Here is a 24,751-nt window from a genome sequence, read left to right as displayed (position 1 = left end):
CCTTGGTGGAAAATATGACCGGAAAGAAGATCAAGATTTTGAGGACTGACAATGGCACTGAATATGAGTCAAATGAGTTCAAAGACTTTTGCAGAGAAGCTGGCATTAAGAGGGAGACTACCACTGCATATACTCCTGAGCAGAATGGTGTTGCTGAACGCAAGAATAGGACTATTGTGGAAGCTGCCCGTGCCATGCTATGTGACCAGGGTCTTCCAAAGTTTCTGTGGGGAGAAGCTGCAAATACTGCTGTGTACATTCAAAACCGATGCCCTCATTCCGCTTTGGACTCCAAAACTCTCGAAGAGGTTTTCTCTGGTAAGAAACCTGATGTCTCACATTTTAGAATTTTTGGATGTCCTGTCTATTTTCATGTGCCGAAAGAAAAGAGAAGTAAGCTGGATGCTACTGGGAAGAAAGGAATGTTTGTGGGCTACAGTGAGACTTCTAAGGCATATAGAGTCTATGTACCTGGTCAAAGGGAAGTAGAGATAAGCCATGATGTCACTTTTGACGAAGATGCTTCCCTGAAGAAAGTAGTAGATCTTCCTAGATCTGAAGAAAACCATGAAGAAAGACCTGGAAATCTGGAAGAACCCCAGGATGAGACTATGCCTGATGTTGAAGGGCCAATGGACCCTATTGATCCTTCCCCTTCTCTAGGAAAGAGGCCATCATGGCTCAGGGACACCCTCGAAGATGCTGAGGGTCATGCTGCCCCAAGGGGAACATTCCGAGAAAGCAAGAAGCCGTGTAGATACCAAGGGTATCTAGCTGCCATGAGTACTATTATACAATCTGAACCTGGATCTTTTGAGGAAGCCATCAAGCATCAAGTCTGGAAGGATGCTATGCATGAAGAATATGAGGCTATTATGAAGAATGATGTCTGGGATGTGGTCCCGAGACCGAAGGACAAATCTGTTGTCACCGCTAAATGGCTCTACAAGATTAAACATGGATCTGATGGGAGTGCTGAAAAGTTTAAGGCAAGATTTGTTGCCCGTGGCTTCTCTCAAAAGGAAGGAATTGACTATGACGATATATTTGCACCTGTGGCTCGATATACCACCATCCGATCCATCATAGCCCTTGCTGCTACGCAAAGATGGAGTCTTCATCAGATGGATGTCAAGACCGCTTTTCTGCATGGTGCAATAAAGGAAGAGGTGTATGTAGAACAACCTCTGGGATTTGGAGTTCAAGATCGAGACACTTATGTCTGCAGGTTGAAGAAAGCCCTCTATGGGTTAAAGCAAGCACCCAGTGCTTGGTATGAGAGGATGGATAGTTACTTGATGAAGCTGGGCTTCACTCGAAGCAATGCTGATCCAAACCTTTACTTTAAGGTTGAGGAAGGAAAGCTTCTCATTCTAGTGCTGTATGTGGACGACCTCTTCCTGACAGGTGATGACCCTCTCATTCATCAATGTAAGAGGGAGCTTGCTGTTGAGTTCGAGATGAAAGACCTAGGACTGATGCACTATTTCCTAGGCCTGGAGGTCTGGCAGAGACCTGGAGAGATTTTCCTTTCTCAAGGAAAGTATATTGTGAAGCTTCTGGAAAGATTTGGGATGGTGGACTGTAAGTCCGTGTCGACACCAATGGAACTCAACTTTAAGAAGTTGAGTGGCAGCGCTGCAGGGCCTATCTTGGCCAATCCTACTGAGTATCGTCAACTCATAGGAGCTTTGATGTTCTTAGTGAACACCCGTCTGGACATATGTTTTGCAGTGAATACTTTGAGTCAACAGATGGTTGAGCCTCATCATTTTCACTGGGTTGGTGCCAAGAATCTTCTGAGATATCTTCGGGGCACGATAAACCATGGGCTGAGATACACTGCCGGGAGTGTGATACTCCGGGGATATACTGATGCCGATTGGGCTGGCAGTGTGGTGGATCGTAAGAGCACATCTGGATGCTGTTTCAATCTTGGTTCTGCTTCGATCTCATGGATGAGTAGGAAGCAGAAGTCGGTGGCTTTGAGCACCGCGGAGGCCGAATACATTGTTGCTAGTATGGCCTGTTGTGAAGCAGTTTGGTTGAGGAAGCTCTTTAGTGAGCTGTTCCAACATGTGCTAGATACCACTGTAATACTCTGTGATAATCAGAGTGGGATTCGTATGACTGAGAATCCTGTGTTCCACGACCGATCCAAGCATATTGATATCAGGTACCACTTTATCCGGGATATGGTTCAGCGAGGCGCCGTAAGGCTCGATCATATAGGAACTGATGAGCAGGTCGCGGATATTCTCACTAAGCCCCTGGGGAAGGTCAAGTTCCTAACCTTCCGTGAGAGTCTTGGTGTCGTGGAAAGACCCTATGATGTGGGTCCTGTTGGACGATGAGCTCTGGGAGCTCTGGGGGGCTTTGGGGATAGCTTCTCGGAGCTATAAGCACTCATAATGCTTCTGCCCCACCCTTGTGATTATTGAGCTGGTTCGTCACTCATTTAATCTGTGCCCCATATTTATCCTACCCATTGAGTTCAGGGCTCATGGGAAGTACCTCTCATTTGGCCAATGAGGTGTGGAAAAGCTAGAGACTATTAGCAAAGACTGATGGACGCATCAGAGATTGCCGTACTCTCTATCTAGGATGGCATGGTCCAACCACTTGATCTGGGATCAAGATTTGTGAGGTCTGGGACCTCTGGACTGATTATGTCAGTCGGGGAATGATGTCTTTGTGACTGACCCACTTCTGTTCTGAAATAAAGAAGCCAGCAAAGCAAGTTTCGGCGGGATGACTCACGATGTTAATTGCACTAATAGATGGAGTTCTCCCTAGTTGAGAGGGAGTGTTAAATTTGGACAACTAGGTCCAAACTCCATGTTCTGATGCTCAGATTAAGAGGCTAATATTTTTGTTGGATTCCTCTTTCTGAGAGGTGTAAAATCCATATAAAAATAGTCTTAATCCGATGAGCAGAACTTATATTTTGAATTTATTATTCTTAATAAATTATATGTGCAAAGGTCAGCCAGTTTTGTAATGTAGGCTCACATGCCCAACAGATGTGTCACACACCCTCATTGATGGATATATATATACAGGAAAAGTTGGAGAGAATTTGATCACAACACAACTCACATCTTCCTCTCTCATCCTAAAAAGTACGAGCTACCTGGAGGACGAATTTCAGCCACACGTGGGAAGGACGAAGAGGATTTTTCTGCTGCTGCTGCTGCTAGGGTTTCGCAGAAGTTTGACCAGCGTTGACTTTGGTCAACGCTTGGTCCAAACAAGCTGAAAACTTGTGGGAGGTTCGATTTTTGAAGGCCATACTACCTGGCACAAAAATCGAGGTCAAAGGGTTGACCGTTTTGCTGCTGCGTTGACTTTTAGCTTGCTGCCCCTGCGTTGACTTTTCAAGACAACGTTGACTTTTGTAGAACTGACTTGGGTTGACTCATCTACTGGTTGGAGGGTTGTTGTGACACATGCTGGGCTGGCTGACCAAAGGAGACTTTGCTGGTTGAAGCATCCTGTTGACCGCCGAAACAAACACATACATTTTTCTTGTTTCTGATTTGTCTTCTGTAAGATCTGCTTATATGTTCTATCTGCATTTTGCTTATCTACTTGTATGATTGCTGTGAGAAAAGTGAAATTGCTCTTAGCATAAAACATCTACAAAACTTTACAGGGTTTCATCATCATATTCCTTTTATTATAAAAGTTAAGGGTTTCAGATTGACAGTTATTTGGTTTAACCTGGAGGTGTCTTATTATGGTCATTTTCAATCAGTAAGGGTTCTAATTTTGCAAAAGTGAGATTCAGAGTTCATCATCAGTTTGAGTATCAACAACAATTGAAGATTTGTTTTGGTTGCAGCAATAGGGGTTCATCTAGCATCAGGTACATTGATTATTAATAGAACAACAATTGATTAATTCTAAACAATATTGTGCATTGCCCTTATCAATTGAAGAAGTTCAACAAAAGGGATTCATTGTCAGGGTGTGAAGGGATTTTATTTTACATTTGAAGCACACTGGCAGTAAGGGATTTTGTTGAAAATCGTTGTAAGTGGGTCATTGTGCTTGGTATGGGAGCCCACAATTGCTTGTCAATTTAATTATCATTTTCAGGGTGGTTAGGTGGTGCTAGGCAGGTGGTTGAAGTCACCTTCAGGTTGTAGCCTGAAAAATACTTCAGGGTGGCAAGGTGGTGCTAGGACAAGTGGGAGCTTGCAGGTCATTGGAGCATCCTTCCAATGGGTGCTAGTATAATAGGGTGTAGGAGCATTTTTTCAGGAGTTGGAGCTGCCTGACAAAAGTAGAACGATTTTCTAGAGTACTAGGGAGATAGGGCTTCGCTTTTAGTTGGAGCTGAAGCATTGATGTACTCAAAACATTATTAGAGAAGGATTTGGTGGTTTTTCTCTCGAAAGGGTTTCCACCTAAAAAATTTTGGTGTCTACTGTCTTGATTCTATGCACTATTGATTTATGTTTTTAATCTAATGTTCAAGATAATTAATGCATTGAAAAGGAAAAATTAACTAATTGTAATTGAAATATTGATTCACCCCCCTCTTAGTATTTCCAACACTATCATACTTGAAAGATTCCCATGCCCTTTGGTTGTGTGTCTTGATGCTCCACTATCTACCAACCACATGTCATCATCATCTGCAAAGGAACTTGTCAAAGCTGAACAGTAAAAAAAATTCTTATCACCTTTGGACTTCTTTGGTTTTTCCTATTCAGCATCTACTGCGAAAGCATGTTGTTTCCCTTTTCTCTTCTTGTTATTGGCCATATTATGATAATATCTCTTGAAATGTCCATATTCTTGATAGCCATAACATTGGATCATTGATTAGTCTTTCTTCTTCTTAGAGGAAGAAGATCCCTTTCCTGACTTCTTTTGTTGGGGTCCAAACTTCTTCTTTCCCTTGTTCTTGAAACGAGCTGCAAGGGCTTGATCTTCCTCATCTTGACGATCCCTAGTCATCAATCTTGCTTCTTCTTGAGCACTAGATGTCCATAGTTGTTCAAATGTAGGATCGTCCTTCCAATTGTTTATACCTGCTGCAAAATTGCCCCATGATCTAGGAAGACCATTGAGTGTTGTAATCACTAGTTCTTGATCATCAGTGGATTCACCAATTGTTTGAATCTGATCTTTATTTGAGAAATCCTTACGAAGTAAGAAGCCACAACGTCGTCATTAGTCATCCTTGTATTTCAAAGTTCATTCTTTAAGCTCATTAATTGACCAATGTTCTTGATAGTGTAGAGATTCATCAGGGCATCATACATCTTCTTTGACGTGTCAAGTTTTGCAATGTAGGGAACCAAATGATCCCTAATGGAGTCCATGTTAATTTGGGGTAGCATCGAATGTGCTCTAAGCCTCAAATTTTGTAGGGAAGCTTGGGCACATGCATTCCAAAGAACCTAGAAACCATTTTGGAAATTCCACTCAAAGATGATTTTATTGAAATAATTAATATTTTTAATGGAGTTCGTAAGTCTAAACTTAGGAAAATTAAAATATTAATGGGTATTAATCTAATTGTGGGCGTAACTTCTAGAAAAAGACGGAGATCAAGGCAAAATGATCCTAGCCTTGATTAGGAATTAATCTAGGCCGTTGGTCGTCCAACAGGAAGATATAAGAAGGGACTTGAGGGTCATCTGGAAAACACACCAAGAGAGATCAAGAGATCGAATTTCTGAAGGGAGAAGTTTTCAGGTGGATATGCAATTGAGGAGATTTCTTGTAGTTGAGGGGCAGGGATAGCATCCAGAGAGAGAGATTTTCTTAGCCGAAGAATCATCAGTAGAGGGGCACAGAGTGATCCAACAGTGGGAGCGCTGAGCCAGAGGGGCTGACGCAGAGCCACGTAGAGGTAGTACAGAAGCCAAGAGGGAGTCCAAAATTTGCAAAGGGAATTTGAGTTTCAAAAGCCGGGAGTCGGGATGTGAGACCGGGAGGAAAAAATCAAATCTCCTGAGGAACAAATCGAACAACCAGAGGATTGACGTTGTACCCAGAGAGCTTGATGCTGGGCTGATGTAGATATTGCGTAGAGGCAACACAGAGGCAACTAGAAAAGCCGGGGGCAATCATTTTGGGGCTGGATTAGCCAGGATTTCCAGTGATAGTGTGAGGTAATCTCACAATTCTTTTAGCTAGTATTTCTCTCTCTGTAACTGAGTGACTTGAGAGGTATTCAAAGATGTATTCAAAATTTGCTACTGCTTAATAATAATAAACCCTTAGAATCACTGCACCGGTTTTCCCACATTGGGTTTATCAGGGGACATTTGTCCAAAAGTGACTGTGTCTATTGTGTTGTATTTTGTTTCTCGCTCAGTATCTTGTTTCCACTTATAATTTAATTAACTGAAGGTTGTAGTAGTATTTACTTTGATATTTGCCGTAGAACACAGTAAATAACTTGTATGGATTAACAAGTAGGAGAAGTAACATCAAATTGCTGCAGTAGGGATTCCAATTGTAGATTTTTCACATGATATCAGAGGTGCAGGTGAAGTAAGAAGAGCAGAGCTGGTAGATCCATCGTTGAGTAGAAGAAGGGAGTTCGAAAAAGTTGCAAGGGGCAACAGTTCGAAACCCCCAGAAGGTTAACGCAGTTCCAAGCTGGGAGTGCAAATTTTTGAGGCAGTCTCTCTCCGAGTGAGTCGACGGAGAGAAGGACTTCCAGTTCGAATTTTTGCAGGGGCAGAGGGAGCAACGCTGAAGCCTTAGCGTGAGAGAGCTAGTGGGACGCAAATTTTTCAGCAGACAGATTGTTGGGCTGAAAAACGTCAGAAGAGAGAAGAGAAGCACTTTGAGGGAACTTTTCCTCAGTAGACTTCCCATCGAGAAGTCCATTTTCTTATTGGCCGAGCAACAACAATGAGAAGCAAAGAGAGGATTTTTGACATTTGTTGGCAAATATGGCAACTAGTGGCTTGAGGGATCAAGACAGGTTGGACGGAGCATCCAACTATGTCATTTGGAAGGCTAGAATGTCTTTCCTTCTTAATGAGCATGCCCTCAGGACATATGTCGACAATGTGGTGGCTGTGCCTATGGATGTAGATCCGCTGAAGATTTATAGAGCTCAGATGGCGAAGGCCAAGAGGATGATCTTGGATGGAGTCAAAGATCATGTGGTGTGTCACGTTTCTAGTAAAGGAACTGCTAAGGAGATGTGGGATGCCTTAGCCACATTATATCAGGGATCTTTTGAGTAGCGGAAGATGTACTTGGAGTAGAAGCTGAGATCTGCCTAGAGGCAGAAGTGAGAGTGTGTGGATCCATTCCTCACGAAGCTGAAGGAAACCCGTGATGAGTTGTCTGCTGCGGGGAATACACCTCAGGATTCAGAGTTAGTTAGATTGGCCCTCAATTCTGTCTCAGATGAGTGGCAAGTCTTTGTCCAGAGTATCCTGGGCAGAGCAACATTGCTTAATTGGGATGAGATGTGGGCAGCTCTAAAACAAGAGGAGTTGAGGAGAGACCTGGTCAAGGTCAAACTTGACGGAAGCAGCAACAACAGTGGGTCGAAGCCCAAGGAGGAGGAGGATAATGCAGCCCTTGCATCGAAGGGACAACAGGGGCAGCAAAGACGAAGTGTTTCAGATGTGGCGAGATGGGCCACTATGCATCCTAGTTTCCTTTGAAGAAAAAGGACAAGGATGAGAAGCATGATTTGTTGATTTGTGGTAGCATCGGATGTGCTCTAGCCATGAAAACTGGTGGAGAGGCTAAGGCACATAAGATCTCCAAGACCCAGAAATGGTTTGGTGAAATTCGACCTGGTTGGAGAGATATTAAAATAATTAATATTTTTAATGGGATTCCTAAGTCTAAACTTAGAAAAATTAAAATATTAATGGGTATTAATATAAAACTTGGTGAGAATGTTCTAAATGACATGGATCAAGCCAAATCTAATATTAGTCGTTGATTAGGGACTTAATCTCGGCTGTTGAAGACTCAACAGGAAAAGTATAAGAGGAGGTTTGAGGGTCAGTTGGAGATACACCAAGTTGATCAGTCAGTTCGATTTTCTGGAGCGGGGTTTTGTTGAGAGAATCGAGCTAGTGATTTGTTGCAGCGAGGGGTAGTTCGGCATGAGGCCAAGAATACATAGCAGAGAGGTAGAGATAGTGCCAGAGAGACAGCACAGAGCCTGGAGAGGTTTACGCAGAGGCAGTTGGGTGCTACATAGAGGCACCTGGGAGCTACGCAGATGCTGAAGAGGCCATCGTGGGTGATGCAAAGGGTCTGAGGTTTCACACAGAGGCTACCAGAGCTGACGTAGGGCCAAGAGGCAACGTTGGGAGAATTTTCGTGGGGCAGACTGAGTGCTGGTGAGCCAGGAAGGGTGACATAGTCCCTGCAGAGTGACGTAGAGTAGTAGAGAAGCTTGGAGCAACTTTCCTGTGTAGCTATGGCGCTGCCATTGTTGCATGGGATCGTTCATCCGGTGATTGGTCAGCCGGAATATTTGTCTTCGAGGAAAGGTACTACTGCCAAGGGCATTCTCTATTGGGTGAGCCATTTCTGGCACCCTAGTTGTATTCAAAAACCGCATAATAATAAAACTTTCATATCTGCTGCACCGGTTTTCTCGCATTCGATATTTCTAGGGATTGATTGTCCAAATATAACGGTGTCCCTTGTGTGTTTGTCTCAATTATTTCAGTTGCTGATCTCTATATGAGTTAACGCTGCATTTGTGTTTATTTCAGTAGTTATATTTATAAATAACTTGTTAATGGAATGAACAAGTAGGAGAAATTAAACCAGATAATGCAGTAGGGATTTCTAACGTGTTAGACTTAGAAATTTCAACACGATCCTAAGGTTGCAGCCGGGAAGATCGAACAGGAGGAGTTCGCCATGACAACCGAGATACCTCCAGGAGGGAGGTAGGCTGATTTGAAGTTGTAGTTAGAAAGAGCTACAAATGGGCAGGATCCTTGAGGAGTCTACCTCTTGGATCAATACCTTGCTACGGGAGCCCAGATTAGTAATAGCAGGATGGATTAGTGTCGGTTGATGTCGAGGAGTGTTGGGGAGATAGTTGCAGTGGCTAGGAGTGCCAGAGATTGAATAGCGCAGAGAAGAGTTGGCAACGATGCAAATGGCACAAAGCAGAGGTCAACAACAACACAGTAGATTCAGAGGGTCAGCACAGAGACTAGCAGCAATCAGTTCCAACATTAACGTGGTATCATACTGAACACAGTTAATTCAGTAATTTTGGATGTTTTTCTGTTGCTTTTCTTAGCAACTGAGTTGCAGTACAGATGTAGTATTAGCAGTGGCAGTGGTAGCAGCATAGCAGATGCAACATTTGAGAGAGAGTTGTAGTACAAATGTAGCATTGACGGTGGCAGTGTCAAAGGCAGCAGTACAGTTGCAGCAACAACACAGTAATTGGTGGACAACATGTTAGACATCAATAGCACAGAGGACGATGCTTTAGAGTCAGAGAAGTATGCAACAATAGTATATTGCTATAACACATTCCTTGCTAAGAGGGAGTGTTGATTTGGGGTAGCATCAGATGTGCTCTAAGCCTTAAATTTTGCAGGGAAGATTGGGCACATGCATTCCAGAGAACCTGGAAACCATTTCGAGAAATTCCATTGAGAGATGATTTTATTAAAATAATTAATATTTTTAATGGAGTTACTAAGTCTAAACTTAGGAAAATTAAAATATTAATGGGTATTAATCTAATTGTGGGTGTAATTTGTAGAAAAAGACGGAGATCAAGTCAAAATGATCTGAGCCTTTGATTAGGAATCAATCTAGGTCATTGGTTGTCCAACAGGAAGATATAAGAAGGGGCTTGATGGTCATTTGGAAAACACACCGAGAGAGATCAAGAGATTAAATTTCTGAAGTGAGAAGTTCTTAGGAGGAAATTCGATTGAGGAGATTTCTTGCAGTTGAGGGGCAGGGATAACATCTAGAGAGAGAGATTTTCTAAGGTAGAGAATCATCAACAGAGAGAGGCAGAGAGTAATTCAGCTGTGGCAACATTGAGCCAGAGGGGATGATGCAGAGCCACACAGAGGCAACATAGAAGCCAAGAGGGAGCTTGAAATTTGCAGGGGGAATTTGAGTTTCAGAAGCTGGGAGCCGGGGTGTGAGACCGGGAGGCATAAATCGAGTCTCCTGAGCAACAAATCGAACAACCAGAGGATTGACACTGTCCCTAGAGAGCTTGACGCTAGGATGACGCAGATATCACATAGACGCAACCAGAAAAGCCGGGGGAAATCATTTTGGGGTTGGATCAGCCAGGATTTCCAGTGATAGTGTGAGGTAATCTCACAATTCTTTCTGCCAGTATTTCTCTCTCTGTAACTGAATGACTTGAGAGGTATTCAAAATTTGCTACTGCTTAATAATAATAAACCCTCAAAACTGTTGCACCGGTTTTCCCGCGTTGGGTTTTTCTGGGGACATTTGTCCAAAAATAACAATGTCTATTGTGTTGCATTTTCTTTATTGCTCAGTATCTTGTTTTCTCTTATAATTTAATTAAGTGAAGGCTGCAATAATATTTACTTCAATATTTGTCGTAGAACACAGTAAATAACTTGTATGGATTAACAAGTAGGAGAAGTAACATTAGTTTGTTGCAGTAGGGATTCCTGTTGTGGAATTTTCACAGTCCACTATAAGACTCATAGCATTGATGTCATCCTCCTTGAATCTTGCTTTCCCTACTTCATGAACTGGTTCAGTAACCTTCCTTGTTATGATATCCAAAACCTTGGTTTTGGCAAGAAGAATATTTATTCTAACTTTCCAAGCTCTGAAGTTTGATGCTCCCTCTAGTTTGTTTTCAGATTTCATAGAAGAAGCCATAGAAACCAATCTACAAGGACTTGAATAAAATGCAATGTAGGGTTTTGTCAAGGTGATCTCAATTTTCCTTCCTTCCTTCACCAAAGCTTTGATACCGTGTTGATTTTCTTAGTGCAATTAGGGTTAGCACAATATTTCTGAAATTCTGATAATTGCTTTTGATGTAGGTATTCTTTTGACTTATTCCAATATATCATTTAGCAATTATACTTAAGAAATTCAACCATAAAGAAGAATAGAATAATAGAGATCACAATGCACAAAAAAAGACAAAATTTACCTTGGGAAAAACCCAACAACCTTTTTCAATAGAGAAATTCTTCTTGTTCAATAAGAGACACACTTAGACCTATGGTCAAACCTGGTCTTCTCCTCCAAGTCAAGTTACCCAATAAGATGCAACAATTCACTCTACCTGCTTGACCCAAAATTTCAGCTCTCCTGCAATTACCAGTTGCCCTAGAATTCCAGCCTTGCAATAGTTGCCCCAATTACCATTAAATTTTGCCCCCCTGCAATAATTGCCCCCAAAAAATGTGAACCATAGAGAGTGAGAGACTAGTCCACACGTGCGAGTTGCTAGAGAGAGAGAAAAGAGAGATTCCAGTCTTCTTTGTCCTACTTCATCATTCTTGCCCTTCGCTTGCTTGCCAAAACTTGTCTTGTGTGTGAGAGATCGAATGCCCACGGGGAGGAGGGGGTGCTGCCTTTATATAGTGTTTTGTCTAGGTTGAATGGGTGTATTTTGGAGCCAGGGCCAACTTGACTTAGAGGGAAACAAACTTGACATTTTTGGAGCCAAAAATTACATTTCAAAAATTCAAATTTTTATATTTAAAAAGTCTTGTTGACCACTACCGGTCAACTGCCCATAGCAGTACACCCCCTTTTTCTTTGCAAAAAGGGTAGCGCTTGATCGACATGTCCGTGCCATTCTACAGTCATCGACAAATTGATCAATTTATGTTGTAAACCCAGTATGCATGTATAAATTGTAAATAATCTTAGCAGATATGAGTCATGTCTGTAAATTGCCTAGGTGGACCTAATTTTCTAAGTGATAATCTACGTTCCGGAAGGTTTTTCGTCTCACCGATCCATGATCGGCAGAGTTTTCCTTCAGCCTAACCCCAAAGCCGGGATGGATTTTGTCATTAGAATCTTAGGAGAATCCTAGTGTGTTAATCCGCTAGATTATAGTTGTGTCGCAGAACTGGGTGGTTTATGAGGGTCTATGTCAAATGGGTTTTCCCTCCTTGGGATGTAAAGTTGTAAAAGTCATGATGTAAAGTGTCTTGAGGGTTAAGAAATGTTTTAATCCCCTCATAAGTCCTAAGTCCTAGGTCCTAGGTAATTTTCCCAAAAGCTAAGTTCAAGGATCCATTTAAAAATAAATTAAAAAATAATAAATAAATAAAAATATAAAATATAAAATATAAAAAAAAATAATAAAAAAATTTAAAAAAATATATAATAAAGTAAAAAACCTAAAAATAATAAAATAATAATATTTTGAGTAAATAAACGCAGAATTTCAATTTTTTAATACATTAAAAATTCGACGGATGAGATCAAGAGATATCTTGATCCTCATCAATGGTCGAGATCATTTTGACATGGATCACTTGAACTAGCTGTTGGGATCTTTTCCTTTAAATAGGGTGCTAGGGGTCATTTGAGATCATTGGATCTTGGAGTCTTGTGCTGAAGAAGCTCTCTTGTAAACTTATCTGGTGCTAATAAAGAAAGACTTTGGTTGAAATCTTGCTGGTGTTACTCTCTGGAAGTGCTGTGAGCTATTTTATTTTCTGCATATTTTGATTTTCAGCCATTAGTAACAGCTTATTATAGAATATTGTTGAGCACAGGTATCTTGTTCACTTGCTAGGGTTTGAATGTTATTAGGTTTTCTGAAGTAATGGCAGGTATCTCCATTGCTTTTTGAGATCTAGTATTATTTCTTTTCTCTTTATTGATGGTTGAAGTGAGCTGTGTAGGAAACCCTTATTGAAGAAGACCAGCGGGCGTTTGGGGAAGTTCTCGGCTGAACCAGCCAACTCCCGCAAGCATTTTCTTGCAGAGCCCAGCTAGTTTTGATCCTGGGTTAATCATTTAGTTTGTTTTATGATTTGCATGAGAGATTTCCTAAGTATTTTCACAGTAAATCTGAAGTTCTAAAATATTATTGATGATAACTGAAAAATCTGGCTGTTCTAGAGCTGTAATTTTGCAATTTTGGACCAGTTTTGTAGGGTTTCACTTTTAATATTTGCATACACTTTCTGGTTTTTTGTTCTCCATTTGTAGGTCTGAGATAAAATTTTGGTGGAAAATTGAGTTTTGCAGGGTTGCTGTCTCGCTGTCCAAGGGTTTTCAGATTTGGAATTTTTTTTTACATCGGTTTCATTAATAATCAGTTTCTTAATCCCCTGGTTATCCAATCTGCAAACCTGCGTGATCTTTCTTTTCTTACACGCTGCTGCTACATCCATCCTGTCCGCAGTCAAGAAACCTGTACATCAAAACGCATATAAGGGCCAGCGTGTATCCTCCGCCATTTGGTATCAGACTTTCCAGTCCCAACAACAAATGAAAATTTTGATTCCAAATTTTTTGAGGTAAATACAATGTGCGTAAGTGCTGGTTCCATTGGCGTCTGACTTCTTTCACGGGCCAGATAAATTTTATAACTAAATCTGCCTGCGTTTTTGGTTTCAGACGCTGGTTTTTTTTTTTTTAAACTTCAGTGCAAGTCCAACTTTCATTGTCGTTTTACTCCATATGCATGTCCATTTCCACGCACTCACTCCCCTCTCCGTCCGTCACTACTGCTAATCCGCTCCATAGTGTTTGCCATAGCCAAAACGACGCTGCTTATGCTCCTCCCACGTCCATCAACCGTCCAGCAAATCACACCTCCATTCCGCTGTCCCCTGCATAGTTACGCCATCAAAATCGCCGGATCAACACTGCTCTCACTTCGGCCCTACTCCATCGTAGCCTCTCCTCCACGCGTTTTTTTCCAATCGCCTCTCCTCCACGCTTTTTTTTCCAAACGCCGCCGTCCCGTATACACTGAGCGCTCAACATTTTTTTTACGAACATGGTCAGCGCAGTTTTGGAATACGCCTGGGGTTTTACGTTTTGATTTAAACAGTTTTTCCCTTTTGTTAGAATTAGATTTATTTAACTTAGAGCTCGTATTTTATAACATTTCATTCTTGGTTATTAATCAGGTGTTAGTGTTGTATGTAGTTTAGGTTTGAATTTAAAGTTTTACATCGTAGGTTTTGGTATATGTAAAAAAAAAATAAAAAAAATTTCGATTTTCATTTTTTTTACTTAGATTTTAGTTGTGTTACATTTTGACTTTAGATTTAAAATTTTAATTTTAGGCTTTGTTTAGTTTTTTAGGCATTAGATTATCTCTTATTTAGTTTTATGTTTCCGTCATTTTTCTTAGATTTATTTTAAAAAAAATAATAAATCATAAAAAATTATAAAATTATAAAAGACATAAAATTTTCTTTCTTTTTTTAATAGTTTAGGTTTTAAATTTTTTAGATTTAACTTGGTTGGAAGTAAATAAATAAAATTTGGGTTTCCTTTTAGGTTTAGTTCAAATTTTTTGAAATTAAAGTTTCATTTTGTCATAAAAATATTGTGGAAATTTTTTGCCAGATTTAGTATTAGCTCAGGGGTTTATCACGCTTTATTATCTTTGCTAAGGCTAATTTTTTTTTGACGTGGAATGAATGTTTATCATCTTATGTGAGTTGGCATGCATGAATGGTCATTATGAAAATTAGCTACATGAATATGATATCTGGTTAATGTTTAAATTTATGTGGTTGTGTATCAAGCTTTATCTTTCGAAATTTTTAATCGCCAGAATATCGTTATTGAGCCTTAATCATTATAAGAACATTGTGGTTTTACTGGATATCTTGCATCGTTCAGGTTGTTTGATGATAAATGATTGTTGTACATGGTTTACATCTCTGCAACATCTAGTAAATAATTGTTTAAACATCAAACCCACAAGGCACTGGTCTTTTAACTTAACAAAATCAATTTAGTGCTCGTTTCTTCGTGTCTCCCAACCCAACTGGTCGACAGTTGGTCTTCATCACCTCATAGGGTCTACCCCCCTTAGCCGCGGGAGAGAGGCTTAAGCGGAGAGATCGGGGATCAAAGTGACAGCCCCCGGTCTGAGCGTTGTCGTGTCAATTTGTGCGACAACATTTTTTGGCGCCGTTGCTGGGGATAGAGTTTTTCTGTCCTCGGTTCTTTAATTTCGAGCCTTTTCGTGTTATACTTCTTGTTCAGGTGGCGACTCCACTTCATATATTATCTTCGAGAGTGTACACTAGAAGACATCCAAGCAGTCTGTGCAATCCTACTCCTGATCCTGAAAAGGTCCTCAGGATACGATTACACAAACTCGCTTCTTGTACACTTCTTGTAAACCTTGGACAAGAAGTCCTCTCTAATATTCATTTGCTTTTTAAAGGTCAAGTTAGGCACAGCATCATGGATATGTATGCCCCTTGTGATTTTTCTAACATTCCAGGATATCCCAACGATATTCCATCTATTGGGATCGATAAATTGCCTAACTTTCAAGGAGATAATGCGATTAGTGCTAACTCTCATTTGCGAGATTTTAGCATATGGATGGCTAAGTACGCAAGATCTGCTAATTTCGATCATGAGGATGTCAGAATGACTCTTTTCATCTTAACTCTAGGAGGCGATGCCTATGATTGGTTTGCAGAAAAGCCTCAGAATTCATTTAACTCCTTACAGTCGACAATTGATGCTTTTAAAGAAAAATATGGAGACAAGAGAGAAGGAAGACACCTCGTAAAAGCTATTAGCATAATAAAAAAGAGAGAGAATGAAACTGTTGAAGAATTTAATAAAAGGTTTAATGGTATTGTTAGAGAATTACCTCAAGATTACAAACCTACAGACAAATCTCTCCGAGATTTTTACATTGATGCCTTTAGTCCTGAGCCATCTTATGAATTAAGGTGTGCTAGGCTTAATGATTATAGAGATTGCCAAGCCTTAGCTATAGAGCTTGAAAAGGACAAGGCAGCATCTGGGAAATCTGAGATCCCAGGTTTTGATAGGGCTACTACGAAACTAAAGGAACCTAAAGGAAAAGCAGTCCAAGAACCTGAAAGTGAACTTGTTCTCAAATTGCTTCAAAAAATTGAAACCATGGAAATTAACCATAATAAGGAGATAACCACTTTGCAGAATAGGTTGATCCAAATGGAAAGAGCGCAAACACAGAATGTTCAACCTCGAAATAATAATAATAGAAATAACAATTGGCAAAGGAAGGGTCAATCTAGTGAGCAGAGACCTCCTAATCCGCTAACTAATTTGGTTGATAATGCTCCTCCTTACTGTCGGGTTTGTGATGCTCTTCATGAAGAGGCCACTTGTCCCATCGTTAGAAGAATTTTAGATAATGGAATGTTTGGAACAAGTGATCAAATAAATGTAGTAGGCAGCAAGTTTCCTTTGTCTATGGATGATTGGATAGAGGTCAAGGAAAAGAGTTGTGATGTTGTGAATCCTTCATCAACTTTTAGTATAAATAACCTTGAAAATGAAGATGATATTTTGGCTAGGTTATATGGTGAAAAACCCTCTCCCGAGCAAATCTTGGAAATTGCTAGAGGTAAGGGTTTGACCTATCAGAGAAGGGATAAAGATCAAAGCGGGAATCAAATTCCCCCTCGAACTTTTAACCCTGGTGTAAACTCTGGAATAGATGTCGATTTGGGAAGTTGGTTTAACAATGCAAAAATCTGGGTTCCTGTCTCCGAGATTGCTAAAATCCCTTCCCAAAGGGACAAGTTACTAAAGCGATTCAAGGTCCTCAAGTCAATACTTCTCAAAAGAAGACTCGGGAAGTTGACTATCATGATGCTCCCATATATCTGCAAAGCTTAGATGCTGATAACAAAGATCACCAGCCTTTCTTTATCACCTTGTTAGTTAATGGATATAAATTGAACAATTGCATGTTGGATTCGGGTGCATCAGCTTGTGTAATGACTAAAAGGGTCATGGAACAGGTTAACTTAAGAGTTTCTAGACCCTACTATAACACATGTGCCATGGATTCTAAGAAAATCGAAGTGCATGGTTTAATCAAAGATTTGCAAGTTCATCTATCAGTTTACCCAGACATCATGGTTGTCATGGATATTGTTGTTCTGGATGTGCCTGATGCCTAGGGTATGCTGTTATCTAGAAAGTGGGCCTCTGATTTAGGAGGAAGTATTCAAATGAATTGGTCATATGCTATGATCCCTTCTGCTAGGGGTGATGGTTTTGTAAGACTAAATGGAGAGCTCGAAAGAAAATTTCATGTTGAAGATCCTAAGAGACCTCACAACAAAATAATCAAAGAGCAATCTGACATTGGGAACTATGCCATCATGTCTAATTTTATAATTCCTCCTGATGATAAGATTAGGGATCTCAAGGATAAAGTTTGGTATATGTACTTCGATGGTGCATCGTCTAGGCATGGTAAAGGTGCTGGAATAGTGCTTAAATCTCCCCTTGGTCACATTTTCAAGTTTGCCTATCGATTAGAATTTGAAGCAACCAACAATGTCGCTGAATATGAGGCTATATTGTTGGGGCTTGAGTTGGCCAAGTCCTTGAAGGTTAAATTGCTTAGCATTAAAGGGGATTCTGATTTAGTTATCATGCAGCTTAAAAATAAATTCACATGCAGAAATCAAAGATTAAGAAACTATCGAAATGCTGTGTGGGATACTATGGAGCATTTTGATGCCCTTGACCTCGAAGCAATTCCAAGAGAGCAAAATAGTTTGGCAGATGAACTTGCCGTAGCTGCTACTACTTTCCAGTTATCTGATGAGCTAATTAAAGATAAGATCAAAATGGAAGTAATATTCAGACCATCTGTTCCAGATAACTCAGAGCATTGGCAAGTCTTCAATGATGAAAAGCAAGTCATTCGTTTTCTTAATAGTTTGGATGAGTTTGAGGATTTCCGGATAGTTTCTGAGGAGGATGAATCTTTGAATCATGAGCATATCATAAATCCTACTCCTAGGAATGTGGTTGCCTTAGAGCAACATTTTGATCGGCATGATGCCACGAAACTGAGAGAAGAAAATAAGATGGACCCAGGCGAATATCTCGAGATAAACATTGGTACTTCTGAAAACCCAAAGATCGTTAAAATTGGTAGAGGTACTAGTGTGGATGAAAGAAAAAAGTTAACTGATTTACTTCGCGAATATCGAGATATTTTAGCTTTTTCTTATGATGAATTAAAGGGCTATAGGGAAGATGTCATGGAACATACTATCCCCTTAAAGGATGAAAATGCTAAGCCCTTTCGTCAGAAACTTAGGCAAATTAATCCTAAATTAGCCCCCTTGGTTCAGAAAGAACTTGCGAAAATGCTTGCAGCAGGGATTATCGCTCAAACAAGGCATTCAACATGGTGTTCGAATTTGGTGATTGTTAGGAAAAAGAATGGTACGATAAGGCTGTGTATCGATTTTCGAAACCTCAATCTAGCATGCAAGAAAGATAATTACCCTTTTCCAAACATGGAGACTTTATTGCAAAGAGTAACCGGTTCTGGAATGATGTCGCTGCTAGATGGTTTTTCTGGGTACAATCAGGTATGGGTTAAGAAGGGAGATCGTCATAAAACCACGTTCACCACACCATGGGGTACCTTTGAATACATCAGAATGCCTTTTGGGTTAACAAACGCTGGGGCTACATTCCAAAGGGCTATGGATTATGCCTTCAAAGGGTTAATCGGGAAATTTATTGAAATTTACCAAGATGATCTTACTATTTTCTCTAAAGATGGTACCAGTCATGTAAATCATCTTAGGCAGGTTTTCGATAGATGTAGAGAATACGGGATTTCTTTGAATCCAACTAAGTCTGTTTTTGGAGTAACGGAAGGGAAATTACTCGGCCATATCATTTCTAAGGAAGGAATCAAAATTGATCCTGAAAGAATTGAAGCAATCCAAAAGATTCCTCTCCCTCATAATCTTAAATCCCTTCAGTCTTTCCTCGGAAAGATAAATTTTATTAGAAGGTTTATTCCAAATTATGCAGAAATAGCTAACCCTATTCAAAATCTTCTAAAGAAAGATGCAAAATTTGTTTGGCAAGAAGATGGCAAAAAGGCTTTCCAAGAAATCAAATGTGTTATCGCAAGAGCTCCTATCTTAGTTAGTCCCGATTATTCCAAGGATCTCATGATTTTTTCTTTCGCTTCCAAAGATACCATTGTTGGTGTCCTGCTTCAAAAGAATAAAGATGGTCACGAGCAGCCTATTGCTTTCACGAGTAGAGCACTTCAAAATTCCGAATTGAAGTACAATACCATGGAAAAGCAGGCTTATGCCCTGGTCAAGTCTCTTAAGCATTTTAAAACTTATGTGGGTTATTCTAAAATCATGGCTTTCGTCCCACATTCTGCTGTTAAGGACATTAACTCAAACCGATTGCTTAGGGACTCGTGCTAGGTGGGTTACTAAAATACAGGAATATGATTTAGAGATCAGACCCACCAAGCTGGTTAAAGGCCAAGGTTTAGCTCAGATGTTAACAGAAGGTAACGAAAAGACTCTTGGTTTGTTCTGTCTTAGCGATCTATCTTCGCCGGAGTTGCAAAGATTAGGAGAGCATGAGTGGTACAAGGACATAGTTTATTACTTGATGAATCTTGCATGTCCAAACCATTTAGTCGCTCATAAGAGAAGGGCTCTTAGACTAAAAGCCACTAAGTATTGCCTTATGAAGGATGGCCTTGGGTGGAGAAATCCTGAGGGCATAGTGCTTAGGTGTGTTGATGACGTTGAGTCCAAGAAATTAATCTCTGAGTTTCATTCAGGATTTTGTGGTGGTCATTATGCTGCTAGAACTACCGCCCACAAAATCCTGAGAGCTGGCTATTATTGGCCTTCAATTTTTTCTGATGTGCACAAGTTTGTTAGAACCTGTCAAGTCTGTCAACTTTTCACTGGGAAACAGAAGCTTGCTGCCCTGCCTCTACAACCTGTCATTGTAGAGGCACCTTTTCAGCATTGGGGTCTGGACTTCATAGGGAAGTTCCATGAAAATTCTAGCAATGGCTACTCATGGATTTTGACTGCTACAGATTATTTTACTAAATGGGTTGAAGCCATTCCTGCTAAGAATGCCACTGAAAAGGTTATTATGGATTTCATTGAAAATAACATCATTACTAGATTTGGTGTCCCTGCTAAGATCACTATTGACAATGCCAAAGCTTTTAGTTCTTTAGAGTTTTCATCTTTTTGTTTCAAGTATGGCATTGTCTTATCTCATTCGTCAAATTACTATCCTCAGGGTAATGGTCTGGTTGAATCAAGTAACAAGAATTTCGTAACCATTATCAAGAAGATAGTAGGAGATAATAAGAGATCATGGGACAGCAAAATCAAGTATGCTTTATGGGCAGATAGAATCACTAAGAAGAAAGCTACTAGTAAATCTCCCTTCGAATTAGTTTATGGCTTTGGATGTAACTCTACCTGTGCACCTCAAATTGCCAGCTTATCAGCTCCTCCAAAATTTTTCTACTAATAAAGATGTTGTTCAGAATAGAATATATCAGATTGTGGAGTTAGATGAAACTCGTAGGACAACTTTTGATGCCATATGTAAAAATCAATCTAACATTAAGAAAAGCTTTGATAAATTTCCTCGATCTAGATCTTTGTAGGTGGGAGATATGGTATTCCTTTGGGACCGCAAGAATGAGAAACCAGGAAAACATAAGAAGTTTGACAGTTTGTGGCTGGGACCTTACGTTATTCGAGATATAGCTGGACCAAACTCATTCCACTTGAGCAGACTGGATGGCGAACCACTTGATCTACCAACGAATGGCCAAATGCTCAAGCTGTTCTTCAAAGATGATATCTGATGCCATAGGGCATCCTTTGTATTGTATTTCTATCCCTACTCCTTGTCATTTCAGCATTTCATTTCTATTTTAGATTAGATTTACTTTTCATAGTTAAAGAGCTTCTATCTTTTATGTGTTTAAATGTTATATGATGATTTTTGAATGGATGCTACTTATTTCTGTTGTGTGTTGCGTGGATGCAGATTCTGGATTCTCACATTCCTACAGTGCAGCAACGTGTCCCCAAGTAGAGCCAGATGTTGACCACTACTGGTCAATTGCCCATAGCAGTACACCCCCTTTTTCTTTGCAAAAAGGGTAGCGCTTGATCGACATGTCCGTGCCATTCTACAGCCATTGACAGCTTGATCAATTTATGTTGTAAACCCAGTCTGCATGTATAAATTGTAAATAATCTTAGCAGATATGAGTCATGTCTGTAAATTGCCTAGGTGGACCTAATTTTCTAAGTGATAATCTACGTTCCGGAAGGTTTTTCGTCTCACCGATCCATGATTGGCAGAGTTTTCCTTCAGCCTAACCCCAAAGCCGGGATGGATTTTGTCATTAGAATCTTAGGAGAATCCTAGTGTGTTAATCTGCTAGATTATAGTTGTGTCGCAGAACTGGGTGGTTTATGAGGGTCTATGTCAAATGGGTTTTCCCCCCTTGGGATGTAAAGTTGTAAAAGTCATGATGTAAAGTGTCTTGAGGGTTAAGAAATGTTTTAATCCCCTCATAAGTCCTAAGTCCTAGGTCCTTGGTAATTTTCCCAAAAGCTAAGTTCAAGGATCCATTTAAAAATAATTAAAAAAATAATAAATAAATAAAAATAAAAAAAATAAAAAATAATTAAAAAATTAAAAAATATATATATAATAAAGTAAAAAACCTAAAAATAATAAAATAATAATATTTTGAGTAAATAAACGCAGAATTTCAATTTTTTAATACATTAAAAATTCGACGGATGAGATCAATAGATATCTTGATCCTCATCGACAGTCGAGATCATTTTGACATGGATCACTTGAACTAGCTGTTGGGATTTTTTCCTTTAAATAGGGTGCTAGGGGTCATTTGAGATCATTGGATCTTGGAGTCTTGTGCTGAAGAAGCTCTCTTGTCTGGTGCTAATAAAGAAAGACTTTGGGGTTGAAATCTCGCTGGTGTTACTCTCTGGAAGTGCTGTGAGCTATTTTATTTTCTGCATATTTTGATTTTCAGCCATTAGTAACAGCTTATTATAGAGTATTGTTGAGCACAGGTATCTTGTTCACTTGCTAGGGTTTGAATGGTATTAGGTTTTCTAAAGTAATGGCAGGTATCTCCATTGCTTTTTGAGATCTAGTATTATTTCTTCTCTCTTTATTGATGGTTGAAGTGAGCTGTGCAGGAAACCCTTATTGAAGAAGACTAGCGGGCGTTTGGGGAAGTTCTCGACTGAACCAGGCAACTCCAGCAAGCATTTTCTTGCAGAGCCCAACTAGTTTTGATCTTGGCTTAATCATTTAATTTGTTTTCTGATTTGCATGAGAGATTTCCCAAGTATTTTCATAGTAAATCTGAAGTTCTAAAATATTATTGATGATAACTGACAAATCTGGCTGTTCTACAGCTGTAATTTTGCAATTTTGGACCAGTTTCGTAGGGTTTCACTTTTAATCTTTGCATATACTTTCCGGATTTTTGTTCTCCATTTGCAGGTCTGAGATAAAATTCTGGTGGAAAATTGAGTTTTGCAGGGTTGCTGTCTCACTGTCTAAGGGTTTTCAGATTTGGAATTTTTTTTTACATCGGTTTCATTAATAATCAGTTTCTTAATCCCCTAGTTATCCAATCTGCAAACCTGTGTGATCTTTCTTTTCTTACACGCTGCTGCTACATCCATCCTGTCCGCAGTCAAGAAACCTGTACATCAAAACGCATATAAGGGCCAGCGTGTATCCTCCGCCATTTGGTATCAGACGTTCCAGTTCCAGCAACAAATGAAAATTTCGATTCCAAATTTTTTGAGGTAAATATAATGTGCGTAAGTGCTGGTTCCATTGGCGTCTGACTTCATTCACGGGCCAGGTAAATTTTATAACTAAGTCTGCCTGCGTTTTTGGTTTCAGACTTTGGTTTTTTTTTTTTTTAAATCTTTAGCGCAGGTCCAGCTTTCATTGTCGTTTTATTTCATATGCGTGTCCATTTCCACGCACTCACTCCCCTCTCCGTCCGTCACTACTGCTAATTCGCTCCATAGTGTTTGCCATAGCCAAAACGATGCTGCTTATCCTCCTCCCGCGTCCATCAACCGTCCAGCAAATCGCACCTCCATTCCGCTGTCCCCTGCATAGTTACGCCATCAAAACCGCCGGATCAGCACTGCTCTCACTTCGGCCCTGCTCCATCGTAGCCTCTCCTCCACGCGTTTTTTTTCCAAACGCCGCCGTCCCGTATACACTGAGCGCTCAACATTTTTTTTACGAACAGGGTCAGCGCAGTTTTGGAATACGCCTGGGGTTTTACGTTTTGATTTAAACAGTTTTTCCCTTTTGTTAGAATTAGATTTATTTAACTTGGAGCTCGTATTTTATAAAATTTCATTCTTGGTTATTAATCAGGTGTTAGTGTTGTATGTAGTTTAGGTTTGAATTTAAAGTTTTACAGCGTAGGTTTTGGTACATGTAAAAAAATAAAAAAAAATAAAAATTTTCATTTTCATTTTTTTTTACTTAGATTTTAGTTGTGTTACATTTTGACTTTAGATTTAAAACTTTAATTTTAGGCTTTGTTTAGTTTTTTAGGCATTAGATTATCTCTGATTTAGTTTTATGTTTGCGTCATTTTTTTTAGATTTATTTTAAAAAAAATAATAAATCATAAAAGTAATAAATCATAAAAAAATAATAAAATTATAAAAGACATAAAATTTTCTTTCTTTTTTTATAGTTTAGGTTTTAAATTTTTTAGATTTAACTTGGTTGGAAGTAAATAAATAAAATTTGGGTTTCCTTTTAGGTTTAGTTCAAATTTTTTGAAATTAAAGTTTCATTATGTCATAAAAATATTGTGGAAATTTTTTGCCAGATTTAGTATTAGCTCAGGGGTTTATCACGCTTTATTATCTTTGTTAAGGCTAATTTATTTTGACGTGGAATGAATGTTTATCATCTTATGTGAGTTGGCATGCATGAATGGTCATTTTGAAAATTAGCTACATGAATATGATATCTGGTTAATGTTGAAATTTATGTGGTTGTGTATCAAGCTTTATCTTTCGAAATTTTTAATCGCCGGAATATCGTTATTGAGCCTTAATCATTGTAAGAACATTGTGGTTTTACTGGATATCTTGCATCGTTCAAGTTGTTTGATGATAAATGATTGCTGTACATGGTTTACATCTCTGCAACATCTAGTAAATAATTGTTTAAACATCAAACCCACAAGGCACTGGTCTTTTAACTTAACAAAATCAATTTAGTGCTCGTTTCTTCGTGTCTCCCAACCCAACTGGTCGACAGTTGGTCTTCATCACCTCATAGGGTCTACCCCCCTTAGCCGCGGGAGACAGGCTTAAACGGAGAGATCGGGGATCAGAGTGACAGCCCCCGGTCTGAGCGTTGTCGTGTCAATCTGTGCGACAACAAGTCTCAATGGGAATTTGACTCAAAATAAATTTTTCTTCGAATCAAACATTTATAAATATGCTTTACAATGATAAATACAATTACATCAAGTGACCAAATGTACATTATGAAGCCTGACCCTAGTTACAAATTCAACATGTCACTCACTCGGGATCTACAGAACAACATTGATGCCATTCTTATTGTTCAGTTTTAACAAAACATCATATTTTTATTTCCTCGAGTAAATGTTTGGAGGATTCGTTGTTTATTGAACACTATTAATTATCTGAAGTAGCTA

General features: G+C 39.4%; 1 protein-coding gene across 5 annotated transcripts in view; it reads left to right on the top strand.

The window, feature by feature from the left end:
- Positions 1-24,751, top strand: part of LOC149162863 (putative cinnamyl alcohol dehydrogenase 1) — a 378,702-nt gene that overhangs the window by 82,124 nt on the left and 271,827 nt on the right. The gene's annotated exons all lie outside the window — the stretch shown is intronic.

Source organism: Pinus tabuliformis, chromosome 5_2 (assembly GCF_031772625.1).
Source record: "Pinus tabuliformis cultivar Carrire ecotype Pingquan chromosome 5_2, CPIR1, whole genome shotgun sequence".
Taxonomy (NCBI): Eukaryota; Viridiplantae; Streptophyta; class Pinopsida; order Pinales; family Pinaceae; genus Pinus; species Pinus tabuliformis.
Note: the sequence above shows the minus strand (reverse complement) of the source record. Positions and strands in the feature narration are given on the sequence as shown.